The sequence below is a fragment of the Amblyomma americanum genome, chromosome 9 (assembly GCF_052857255.1).
Source record: "Amblyomma americanum isolate KBUSLIRL-KWMA chromosome 9, ASM5285725v1, whole genome shotgun sequence".
Classification (NCBI taxonomy): domain Eukaryota; kingdom Metazoa; phylum Arthropoda; class Arachnida; order Ixodida; family Ixodidae; genus Amblyomma; species Amblyomma americanum.
The window spans coordinates 74,982,381-74,994,619 of NC_135505.1; the positions used below are offsets into that span (position 1 = coordinate 74,982,381).

At 45.3% G+C, this 12,239-nt stretch overlaps 1 long non-coding RNA gene across 1 annotated transcript; it reads right to left on the reverse strand.

Moving 5' to 3' along the window:
- Nucleotides 1-1,197: 1,197 nt before the first annotated feature.
- Nucleotides 1,198-5,053, reverse strand: LOC144105173 (uncharacterized). The gene is made up of 4 exons (XR_013308715.1): nt 4,821-5,053; nt 3,979-4,072; nt 3,371-3,446; nt 1,198-1,321 (listed from the first exon to the last, which is right to left on the reverse strand). It is a non-coding gene; the product is annotated as an uncharacterized LOC144105173 (long non-coding RNA).
- Between the last annotated feature and the right edge of the window lie 7,186 nt (nt 5,054-12,239).

A 12,239-nucleotide genomic window follows, 5' to 3' on the forward strand; every position in this document is an offset into this window, starting at 1 on the left:
TACAACTACGGGTAATCGTCCGCTATGCACAGTATCAGATAAAAAATGTTCACCACTTGCAAAAGTAAACGGGTTTTTTGCATTACACTGCCTCGTAGCTGAAACTACTATGGGCAGACAAGCAGATATCTGAATGTGCGCCTGGCTGAGAGCAATTTCACTGTATAGAGCGGAATACGAATTTTCACCTGACACTGCACATTCAATCTCGTGAATGCAATCGGAGGATGACCTTTCTCTTTGCACGCCTGATTTCTGCCGCAGATTAGTGGTTTAGGGAAGTGATAAATCTGTCCTGATATAGTGGAGGCTTACTACATCAGTAAGGCTAAAAACAAGTGCCTGGCTAAACCGTCGGTGAACCTTCACAGTAAGGAATTAGTTTTTTAGATGGTTTACTAGTACTTCAGTGCCTTTCGATTGTTTTTTGCCCTCTCACTGCTTTGGGGTTTTGCGTGGTTGAATCTCTTTGCAGGTCTTCTTTTGCCACTTTCCTTCAATAAAATTTCAGTTGTTAGACCAGGCTCATCTTGTGCTCATCTCTTCTCCTGCTTTGTGTCTTCCGGCTGGTTTTGAGATGTAATACTGAATGCTGGAAGACAGCCATTTTAGAGTCAAGTGCACTTATAATGGCCACAGCGATAATGAATGTTCATTTATTACAAAAAATAGTGCTTACTTCATTAATTTATGCATGAAATATATGACACTGCATCAAAATAAAGGACTAAACCGCTAACCCTCATGGCCAAACTGCAGTTACAGCAAACAAAAGGACACCATAAACCTGCGCCACATGCAAAAGCTTGCACTTCAGGCCAATGCAGAAATCAACTCAGATTACTTCCCAAACTGCATGACACTGCCACGCAAAGAATATGACTGGCAATAAAAAAGCAACAAAAAAGCAAACTGTAGGTAGCAGCCAATATCATGCAGACAAGCTACAAGGTCAGGCCAACATAGACGTGGAAATTTTAAAAAAAAGCCACTACAAGCACATAATTTTTATGGTTTTCCCAGCCCTTTAAATGGCAAATACTTTCCTGAAAAACATAACAAAAGCAGCAATTTTAATTCGGCAATCAATTTTTTTCATGTACCTCATTATTCTTGAAGCATTGGCGGGCATAGAGTAGTCAGATTAGTGCATGCGTTCCTAAGCAATGCCATGCCAAAAACTGTACATACAGAAAAAGCTTGCCTTACTGAGTGAATACCACTAGCCATCCACTAATTTCCCAGCCTGCTCCAGGTCCCTGGCAAAAATCACACGCAACTTGGTGGCTTGCACAACTTCCATGCAACTCTTGGTCTTTAGCTGGAAAAAAATTGAGGGATCAGTGAGATATCAAATTTTACATGCATTGCTTTGTTTCAATGACCGAATAAGAAAAAAAAGCGGTTTCTGTGAGCGCAACTAGTTTTTCACACTAGCTTTCTACAGTAAACCACGTTTATCCAGACCTATTTCACACTGACTTGCTGCACGGCCCCAGCACTACTACTCTATGGTTTCAAATGCTTATTAGCTCTGAGCCCTTGCGCTTGCACTCATTAATGCAGAAAACCTCGGAAAGGACAACCAGAGCTTCGAGCTTAAAGCCATAAGTATTCAGAAGCTCAGTGGTCTGTGGGAGAACTTTTGGCTGGGTGACACAGCAGCAAATGCTGCTCCAGCTACTTTCACTCCATTGCAAAAAACTCGCACAGCAGAGTTCTGTCCTCCATTTTGCATTGCAGAAACAATCACTGAAATTCAAAGCACGCATACTAAATGCACACCTACCTTCCAACACAGCTTCATTATAATGGGTATAATTATTGGAATGAAATACTAGTCAGTACATGCAGTTTTCAGTTTATCCAAAACTTATAAGCAACCGACAAACAATAAACATTAGAAGGGAAATAAAGTAACCAAAATTGTTTAAAAAATCTGTCAGAATTATGTGACATCCACTACACTCCAGCAGTTCTTTGGCTTTGAGCACCTTCAAACCACACTTTCTTACAGGCACATTTGTACAGAAATTGCGTTGAACCTAATCTTTAAGAATCTTTATTGGTGAAACAGTAGGGAGAAACCAGGTTTTACTCAAAACGAAGGGCCCTACACATTGGATCACAAGCCCAGATGGTGCACTTCAGTCGCCTCTTATGCTTATGCAAGAAACAGGAACAGAGATATCTTGACTAAATCAAAAAAAGAGGAACTGCAATGCATGTGTAATGCAGAGAAGATATAAGCAATACCACACTAAAACACTGGGAGGATTCCAAGAGTAGGTGAATGCATGAATGGGTGGCAATCAGATGGCTAAATGAGATTAGGAAATTTGAGGAAAAAGGGTGGAAGCATGTGTCACAGGACACAGTTACTTAAAATGAACTAGAGAACCATTGTTCTGCACTAATTTTAACAGCACATTCACACGACAGACAAAATCACTAACTCCAGGAAGGAACTGCGCATCATGCAACTCAATGTCAATCACCATTGGAAATGGCACCAGCACCGCAGACTGCACATGAGGAAAAGTAGACATATTTTTGCTCTCAACTTTGAGCAGCAGTCAGCTGCGCTTTTAAGAGCAAAGCTCTAAAGTACGGCAACATTGGCACTTTGTTTTACTGACATGAGGGTGCTAGTGAGCGTGCAAATCCCAGGTTTGTTTTGCACCAAATGTGTTAATTGCAAGGTATGTTTAACTAAAGAGGGGCATCTAACATGGGCATCAGCTCTTCATTACTTCCCTTCTATATCCCTCTCTTATATCACAGTTCAAGTGTCCACCAAAATGTGAGACAGTTACTGTTACATTTCCTTGAATTTTCCTTCAACTAATTTTAAATTTTTCAAGTATACAGCTTTAAGAAGGTAGAGGTACAAACTGTTCAGTATAACCATATGCTATGGCAATAAACCAGCAATAAATCTGTGCTGATAGCAGCTTGCCCAGTGCATTGCAAGGATGCTAAGCCATGCAAGAATTGGTGTCATTGTGCAATGTTACATTACTGACTGACAATTTGGTCTCTGTATCAGAAATATTGGTAAACCATCATTGTAGAGCACAATGTTTTTAAAGGGATAAATGAACATATAGGTCCTTTTCTAGGACACATATGCACACCAGGCAACAGGTGTGCAATGTCAAAGCATGTTTATGTTAACAGCAGCTGCGTCAAGAGCTACATCAGCGACTATATTTTGTACAAGTCTACAGTTACGGTAATTGTAAGCTGAGGTACTGCTGTGAAGTGCATGTAGAGTTTCATGCATTTCTAAACCTAGCTGCAAGCCTATATGGAAAATATTTTTCTAAATAGGCAGTTAAGATATGCATCACTGAAAAAGAATAACTACCATGAACGGATCAGGAGGGATGACACAGCCGAAGGTGGGAAGCACGCATGGTCCAATAGATGCTGGCCGCTGGCAACTGCAAATAAATACATCCAGAGCAACAGCTGTCAGTGGCTGTAGCCATGTCATGAATGACAAGAGAGGAAATCGTCTACTGATTTAAAAACTAAACTTAGACGTAACATAAGTAAAAAAAAAAACCAATGAGCTAGCCCATGACAAAACAAATGAACAGATTTTATGTAATGCACCCATATACATTCTTTGAGAAGAGTCACAATAACTGTTGCAACCACACTGAAAGATGAGCTGGCTGAAATACCGCACACCAATTTGAATATAGGATGTGCAGGTTTTCATTAATTCCTATCATGCTGCCTTGCACCAATGTCTAGGTATTAAATTGAAAGTTGCAACCAGTCTGCCTTGGTTAAATGAGAAGAGAATGGAAAAAAGCATGCCTTCACTAGCAAGAAGCTTGGTATCTCACAGCACAGCTTAGCATCATAGAAAAATTGCTAGCGCATTTAACAAATCCGCATACAATTAAAAGCTGCACAAATTTGTCGACTGGCAATGCAATTAGGGCAAGAGAAACACAAAAATACCAAAGAACACTCGTGAGTTCGGCGAAGGGAGGTCTGTGGGTAGGATCCCGTGCCTGGGAAGAGTTCCGAGCTCAGAGAATCGCCGGCACCACAGCTGATGGCACGCAACCAAGAATAAATAAAGCGAAAATAAGTAACAAAAAAAACATCGACAATGGCGAACGACTTGAATGCGGGCCGCAAAAGCGAGCGATATAGCAAAAAGGTAGAAATCCTAAATAATTGTGCACTTGCATCTCCGACAGCTCGCAGTGCTCAGAAGGAGAGGAAGCATAAACGTTTACAGCTCAGGAGACGCAAGATTTATCTTTGACATAACACTGCCTCAAATCTTGTTCCACTGGCGAAGCACAGACAAGTTTTCAAATGACAAGGCGAGGAATATGCACTAGCCTTTCGCATGCGATCACTGTCTCAGAATTTAGTATGACGCATATTAAGGCACAAGCACTAATCCGATGAGTACTAACCCTGAGCAAAATAGTGCGGTGTCTGATCGCAGCTGGCCTAGCGCGAGCGCTCCGCCGCGCGGCACTTCTCGCTCACCGTCTTCTACGCAGTGCAAATCCATGTTTTTTCACCGAGTGTCGAAGCGCTAGCAAGCGAACTCTGTTGTGATATCTGGTGCCATTTTTATTTACCACAGCACGCGAGTACTAAATGCACATAAAGACAATGAGAACAACACTTGTCATGCAGGATATAGGCCCTGCTTTTTTGGCGCCGCATTATAGCTGCGGCAACCGCAGGCGGATTGCCTCCACTCACATTCCTATATAGCCGCATACAAATAGCGCGTGTGAATACAGATCATTAGCAAAGAAACGCAGAGCGGGACTCACCGGCCATGCGATTCATCCAGGCTTAGTAAAACGGCGCAGGAGTCTTCGTTCCATTTACAGATGACAAGACGTCACAGCACTGTCTTTCTTCATGGCTTACCCCTTGAAACTCGCCAATGTTGACAGGCCGAAATCCTTGTCGTTGGCTTCCAAAACACACTCCTCACCTTCCTATTGAATGAGTTCTTCACACGTGTCCGCCGTACAAGTACTCAAGCAATGCCCCAAAGAGGCAAATAATACAAAACATGACGCGTCGGTAGCGCTGCAATGGTGCCGACGGCTGCGCTTTCGTGTCGGTGAAAAATTGAAACCGACAAAAATATTTGTTTTTTAAACCATGAATATTTATATTATCTTCACAAAAAAGACACTGCATTTTTTTAAATTATTTTTAGATTATTTAAGAATACTGAAGCGCTTTCAGTTACTTTTTCTGGCATGTCGTTTGTAGAAGCTGCGATGCTGTGATCCCCTGAAGTGACCCGGATGCTCTAGCAGACGACGGAGCAGACGACGGTGTTGACAGAATGCAATTTCGTTTCATGCCAGATAAAATCACTAAGTTGCGACAAAACCAGCGAAGAAAAGCGCTGTATCTCAAGCTGGCGAATATCGTGGATAAGTTGAACGCAATTGGCACGATGAAGAGTAGCTGCGATTCATTAATTTGCGCGAAACTGACACGCTCACCGGAGATCATGAAACTTAACAGCTTAATCGGTAACCAGTACAAGCGGATTGCTTTGATATCAACTGCGTTACGAAACTACGTCAAGGGTGTGACATTCCCGTAGAGCCAATGGGGACGATTTTGAAATGCGACGGTGGCGGTGCCTGGGAGTTGGCGGTAAAAACATAAATTGCTCAAAACTTTGCTCGCTATGCTTGCGCCGGTCGCTGTCGTCTGCTGCCACTGCGCTGCAGCGTTGCCCGCGGCGGCACTGGCGGCGCAGACGCGTTGTGTCATTGACTCCAGCCGCGTTTGCTGCCAGATACCAGGATCGCTGCAATCGTTCCGACCGTGGCGACACTTATGGCGCGGACGCGCAACTTGCAACATGCCACAGCACTGACTACGTCGATACTTGCGTCTCACTTTAGCTAATATGCAACAGCAGCTAGCACTCGCCGCATCCTGATCGCGTGTAGTTTAACAAGCAAGAGCCCACTAGCGCATCGAAGCAGCCGTGTTTTCGGGTTCGCATCGTTACGATAAATACGAGCTGTTTCGGCACGTACTGGAATTGAAGTTTTCAGCCTGTGCGTCACGGACGGTGACGATGGCGTCGCGGAAAATCTTAACTAAGACTCGCCGCAACGCAGCCCATAACCCAAGCATATGTGCGTTAAAGGCTGTTCACCAGTACTGAAAACGTGGGCATAAAGTATCGCTCAGTCGCAGCGCCAGTCACTCGCTTCTCGATTTTCCAGCCTTCCGAGTGAAGGTCGCAAGCTGTTGAGCCAATCAGTTAGCCAGCGGGAGTGAGCGAGGCGAGCTTTCGGGAACGACGCCGCCCGCGGGCCCGCCGGGCAATGAACTACGCGCTACCCCCTGGCTGCCCTAGTCGTCGCTAAGCCTAGCCGGTTTCACATCGATGCAGCAGCTGAGTGCACTTCGAAACTGGCTAGCGCTGAGGTGCTGCTCTCGTCATCGTTTTGCTGTGAACCTCGTCTCATAGTAAAACAAAGATATGCTCGGTTTCCGTGACGCCTTCAGGAGCAGAGCCAGCTGAGGCCAGGAGAGCCGCGATTGAGCAGCAGCAATTAAAGGCGCCGTGGGGAGACATTTGTTTGTATTCCTGTTATCGCTTCTACCAACGACTTGATATTGAACAACGATACTCCATCCGACGGCTTAGTATGAACTTGAACAAACATTACTGTCGGATTTTTCTGACGCTGGCGGCCGGTATTCAGGCTGGCATGCCGCGCCCGTACAATATCATGTCGCTCAACTGTATGGCCGTGGTGCACATCAAAACCCCCAGACATCCTCCTTTTCGCTCAGATTGTCATAGCACATAGTCACACTGGGACCAGAGCCGTTTAGAGGACCGAGCGCGGGTGCACCGGAGCTAGACTGTGTCAGAGCAGGCGAAACTCTTTAAAGCGCGCGGTTGACGTCAGTCCCAAGACTTTATTCTCATTTCGACCGAGAATCAAATCGGTTCAAACTCGCTGGCCGCCGCATTTCACCTTCGGCTGCATACGCTGCTGTCTATATTTAGCGACATTTTCGTGTCACCGTCATGAAATTTTCAGTGAAGGCAATGAACGACGTCGTAAAGTATTTTTTTTGCTATTTTATGATAAGCACCACGTCACTGCCGCTAAAAAAATTCTCCGCCAACACTGCATCAGCGTTTGACTTAAGAGCGTTAGCTACGAGAGCTTTAAGTGTTTAGATTAGGGTGCTAGATCGGGGTGCGCAGCAAACGTGGAAAAGACAAAATACAAACATCTGAGGGCGTTTCGGTTCGGAAACATTCGTTCTAAGATACAAGCAGCGTCATCTACTTCAAAGATTTTGCACTACTATTGCGATTTACAGCCACCTTCGCTATATCAGGTATGTTTCCTCCTTGTATATCAGTTAACGATTAGTGCTTGCCGTTGAAGAGCCGTAAGCTGGCACATCTACGTCTATGTCCTATGGGAGTCCTATGGGGCCTGGCACTGCTGCATCCCGAAACTGACTGACCACGAAATATTACAGTGCAACATCTGCTTAATTCACAAAATATTGAGCTCACGGAAAATAAGTCGTTTACAGACCACATTGTGTCAAGTGAATTGAGTTTGTCGCCGTCGGTTCTCGGCAGGCGCCCACGAGAATTCACGCTGCCCGCTCGTCTTGTGAAACCAACTAGCGGAACAGTAAGTGTTACGAAACTTCTTGCAAGAACAATTACCACGCACGCTTACATCTTGAGGGAGATGCTGAATTTAGGCGGCACATTTAGATGGCCTGTCCACGTAGCAATCCAAGATGATATCCATGGCCTCTTAAACAGTTCAGTATAGACATTTCGACAAATGACGCAATGCAGCCTAGCTGTCCAAGAAAGTAAGTTTTTAATAAACAAACGTGCCCTTAACGGACAAAGACGGACAGGGAACAAGCAGGACACACAAGACGCTCTCCGTGGTCGTCCCTTAAGCGTACATTTGTTTTCCAAAGATCATGAACCAGCCAGCTCGTCAAAAGGTGTTACTAGAAACTAAGTGCTCGTTGACAAAAAATTAAGCCTTCAGTAACCTGCACCACTGATGCTGACGCCGTAATTCACATCAAGCGGGGACGCATTTAGCGGGCTGGTTTTATTTGTTTGATTTCTGCTCCCGAAAAACCGCCAGCCATCAGCGCCGTCTAGTGTATGTCTAGGAGTGAGAGCAACGCGAAGTGCTGTCCTGCGCTGCGCAGGAAGCGGAAAGCAGACATCTTTTCATTACTCAATTGCCTCTTTATCCGAAAATTTTTCAAACAGATGACTTCAGAGCTATTTCTCCTAAACTCGTCTCTATCAGGTCATAGTTCAGAGCGTCAATCCAGACAATGTTACTGTCGACCCGTTGCGAGACGTCCCACCAAGCGGGGCGATTCCGCTTCAGCGGTTGTAGGTTACTCTTTTTAAAGGGGCTGTGAAGGGGGTTCTAATAAAGTTGCGGGATGCCTGGGATATTGAAGCACGCCGCATCAGGAATCGTGCCCAGCAAGGATTTTCTACATGCGCTTTGTAGAAGCTATCTGTAGTTGACATTTGAATTTCAGCGTCTTCGCGCCTTTCCCTCTCCTCTGGTCACATTTTGCATGCTGAAAGCTAGGCGCTCCTTCGCCGACCGCCCTCTTGGAGCAGAGCTTCCCGACCCGCCGGAGATAAGCTGCTTATTTGCCGGGGCTACGGTAGCTGCCTGACATCTGAAAGAATCTAACAACCTCTCACCTTGTCTATGCAGATGCTGGGGACGGAGGAGGGCGCGAGCATGAAAAAAGTCGCCGGGAAGGGCTCGCCACCTTTGACGCGTGATTGTGGGTCGTCTTATGCGTGTAGAAGAGTATTATTTGGCTCTGGTTTTCATGGCAACACAGTGCAGCGATTAAGTGTGTTAAAGTGCTGTCCTTGGACTTCGTTTCAGAGCCACTTTAAGGTGAGAACATTGCGCGGCTCATAGTGCGAAAACCGCGCCGTTGTCAGAAAGCCGTGGCAGGAAAGCGTGGCAGAACTGCCGCAGTGAAGTGACGCCATCAGCCTTCGTAGTGCGAAATGTGACTCTACACCTCGGACAAAGGCGATCGACTTTCTGGATGAATTAAAACAGGTCCCCCCCCCCCCCCCCTACTCCTCTTTGGAATCGCTATGCAATAGCTCCTCACTCGGATAACAAATCAGACCATGCAGTATATGCGAACAGCTAGCTGCTTACCCCGCAAGCACTTAACGAGATGCCAGTGTCCTGCCTGTCTTGATGTGGTACATGTAAACGGTGGCGTGTCCTCTCAGTGAGATGCACTCGGAAATACGATGCTGCACTGGAGTATTCATGTAAACGAAGCTAGAGATTACACTAAAGGAAACGTCACTTCCGCCGTCAGTTGGCCTTCAGCTTTCAGAGAGTGAGGTTGCGTGGCCATGGAGTCTTCATTGTCGAACTTCAGTCGTTCTCGTATACATCATTAGGCGAGACAGCAAAGCGGGACCGAAAGCGGCAGTTCACTGTCGACGAAGTACGCGACCATTGCCGCTCATCGAAACGTCCGAAGAGAGCTTGTCCGCGAAACAACGTTCACCATGACGTCCTGAAAAAAACTCAACGACACACGGAGCGGAAAACAATTATCTCGCATTTACATACCTTAGGAATCGCTGAGATGCCCCTCTAACTTTAAAACTAAAGCACTACTTCATGGGGCCTAACGCGACCAAAAATCTTGTGTGAAGCCTCGGAAGAAGATCGGATTAGTTCCAATAAGCATCGCGCCAGTGGCAGCCATTGGTAGAAGAGCGTCGCGCCACCTGCCGCCAGGTGGAGAGAGTGAAAATGAAGAGTGAGAAACGCAGTTGCGTGCACATTCAGATGCCAGAAAGAAGAGGCCAATAATGAACGCATGCATTCGCACGCCTACTAGTTATAAAAATTGGCAGTGGCTTAGCCCAGCTTTGCCAGGTTATACGTAGCTAGAGCTGCAGTTCCTTCCTGGTTTCGCATGTTGTCGAGCTTGTTGTTGCGACTATAATGCTAAGCATTGAAGAAGTAATCTGTGAAGCAAATTGTTTATTTATTCAAATGCTTTGACAGACATAAACCGCGCCCGATGATCGGTAAACACGCCGTTGTCTAAATGCTGCCTACACAGTATTCACACTGGCTAGTTTCTCTCAGATACACAAGGTGGATGGTAGTTCCTCACTGTGTAGTCTTAAAGCGATGTTCGCTAGCTAAATTAAGATCAAACTTCTTTCATATATCGACTAAGAAAGTCTTGTTAGCTATTGAAATCACCACACCAAGTAGTATAACCTCAGCTTTTATACCCACAGCCGCACATACGCAGCCGGCAGCGCAGCGGGCGAGCTCTGACGTCTAGCGCTGCGCACCACCTGCCCTTCTCCGGTTGCCGCGCAGGCGCATTCATGCGCGGGTAGTCGGACCGAAGCGGCTCCTCGCACGGCGGCGGCGAACTCTTACGTCATGCGCCGCGCCTCATATGCCCTTCTCCGGTTGCCGCACATGCGCACTATCGGCCTCCCAGGATCACGGCGAAATTCTCGAGAGGGTAGCGTAGTGTAGCTCTCGCTACAGAAACGTTAAAACACTACCGCTTGTGTTTTTTTTTCAATTGCTAATGTCTTTATAAATGTATGATTTTAGCATAAAACATGCTCAAGTGATTTCTGTGTCCTCGAAAGTCACAACTGTGCCACGAACCCGCCCACTTAGAGAAGGATTATCACAACATACACAACAATTGTTTTAATAAAGGAAATTTACTGGTGCTTCACTTAACTAAACAAAAAAAATAAACTTAGTGCCGGCTGTCCGCGTCTTCTGAGGCCCTCGAAACGGCGAACAGCGCCCAGCAGACGATGTGGGGCGGGCATGCCATATAGTCTATTAATAACATCTAGAGGGAACGCTTACGTCACTACCTATGCGAGTCCCTTAAAGGGCACTACTTTGAAATCCATTACTGCAAAGGCACCGCACAAATCAGCCACGTGAGGATAAACACTTCCTTGGCCTAAACGACTCCCCGTCAAAACACACTGCAGGATTCTAAGACAGAAAATTTCTGTAGTCTTGTATTTTGGGCATGTCTTGTGTAGTCTGTCCTGTCTTGTGTAGTCTGTCTTGACTTCTGTAGTCTGCCTTGTCTTCTGTAGTTTGCTTTATCTTCTGTAGTGTGTCTGGTGTAGTGCTCATACACTGTGTAACAGTTGTTACTGTGACACCTGTCAATTAACACAGGATTTGTGTTCTGGAGTAGGCAATGCACAAAAATGCACAGCTTGATAATGGTCGCCTGTCAATTAACACAAGCTTTGTGCATTCCAGAGTAATTCGTGCACAAAACCACTTGAATTGAAATGAAAATGATCAATATTTATTTACAGTTTCGTGCTTTTTTTCTAGCTTGCTGATGCATACTGTCCAGCGTTGTCCTGGCCGAAGGTTCCTAGATGCATCGCCCATGAGCCAAGAAAAGTGGTCTTTGCCTTGGCTGAAAAAAAGAAAAAATAGAGATCACTGCTGCTACCTGCATGAAAAAATTGTGAAAGCGTTGACGCCTCCTCGACACTGGTAACCTTTCAAATTTGGCGCCATGGTTGTTTTCTCGTTGACTTGATTGGTTATCCAAAAATTATAAGCAACCGACAAACAATAAACATTAAAAGGGAAATAAAATAACCAGAAATGTTTAAAAATCTGTCAGAAGAATTATGTGACATCCAGTACACTTCAGCAGTTCTTCGGTTTGTGCACCTTCAAACCACACTTTCTTACAGGCACATTTGCACAGATATTGGGCTGAACCTGATCTTTAAGAATCTTTTTTGGCGCAAAAGTAGGGAGAAACCAGGTTTTACCCAAAAACGAAGGGCCTTACACATTGCATCACAAGCGCAGGTGGTGCACTTGAGTCGTCTCTTATGCTTATGCAAGAAACAGGCATAGAGATATCTTGACTAAATCGAAAAAAAGGGGAAGGGCAATGCATGTGTAATGCAGAAAAGATATAAGCAATACCACACTAAAACACTGGGAGGATTCCAAGAGTAAGTGAATGCATGAATGGGTGGCAATCAGATGCCTAAATGAGATTAGGAAATTTGAGAAAAAAGGGTGGTAGAATGTGGCACAGGATACAGTTACCTAAAATGAACTGGAGAACCATTGTTCTGCAATAATTTTAAC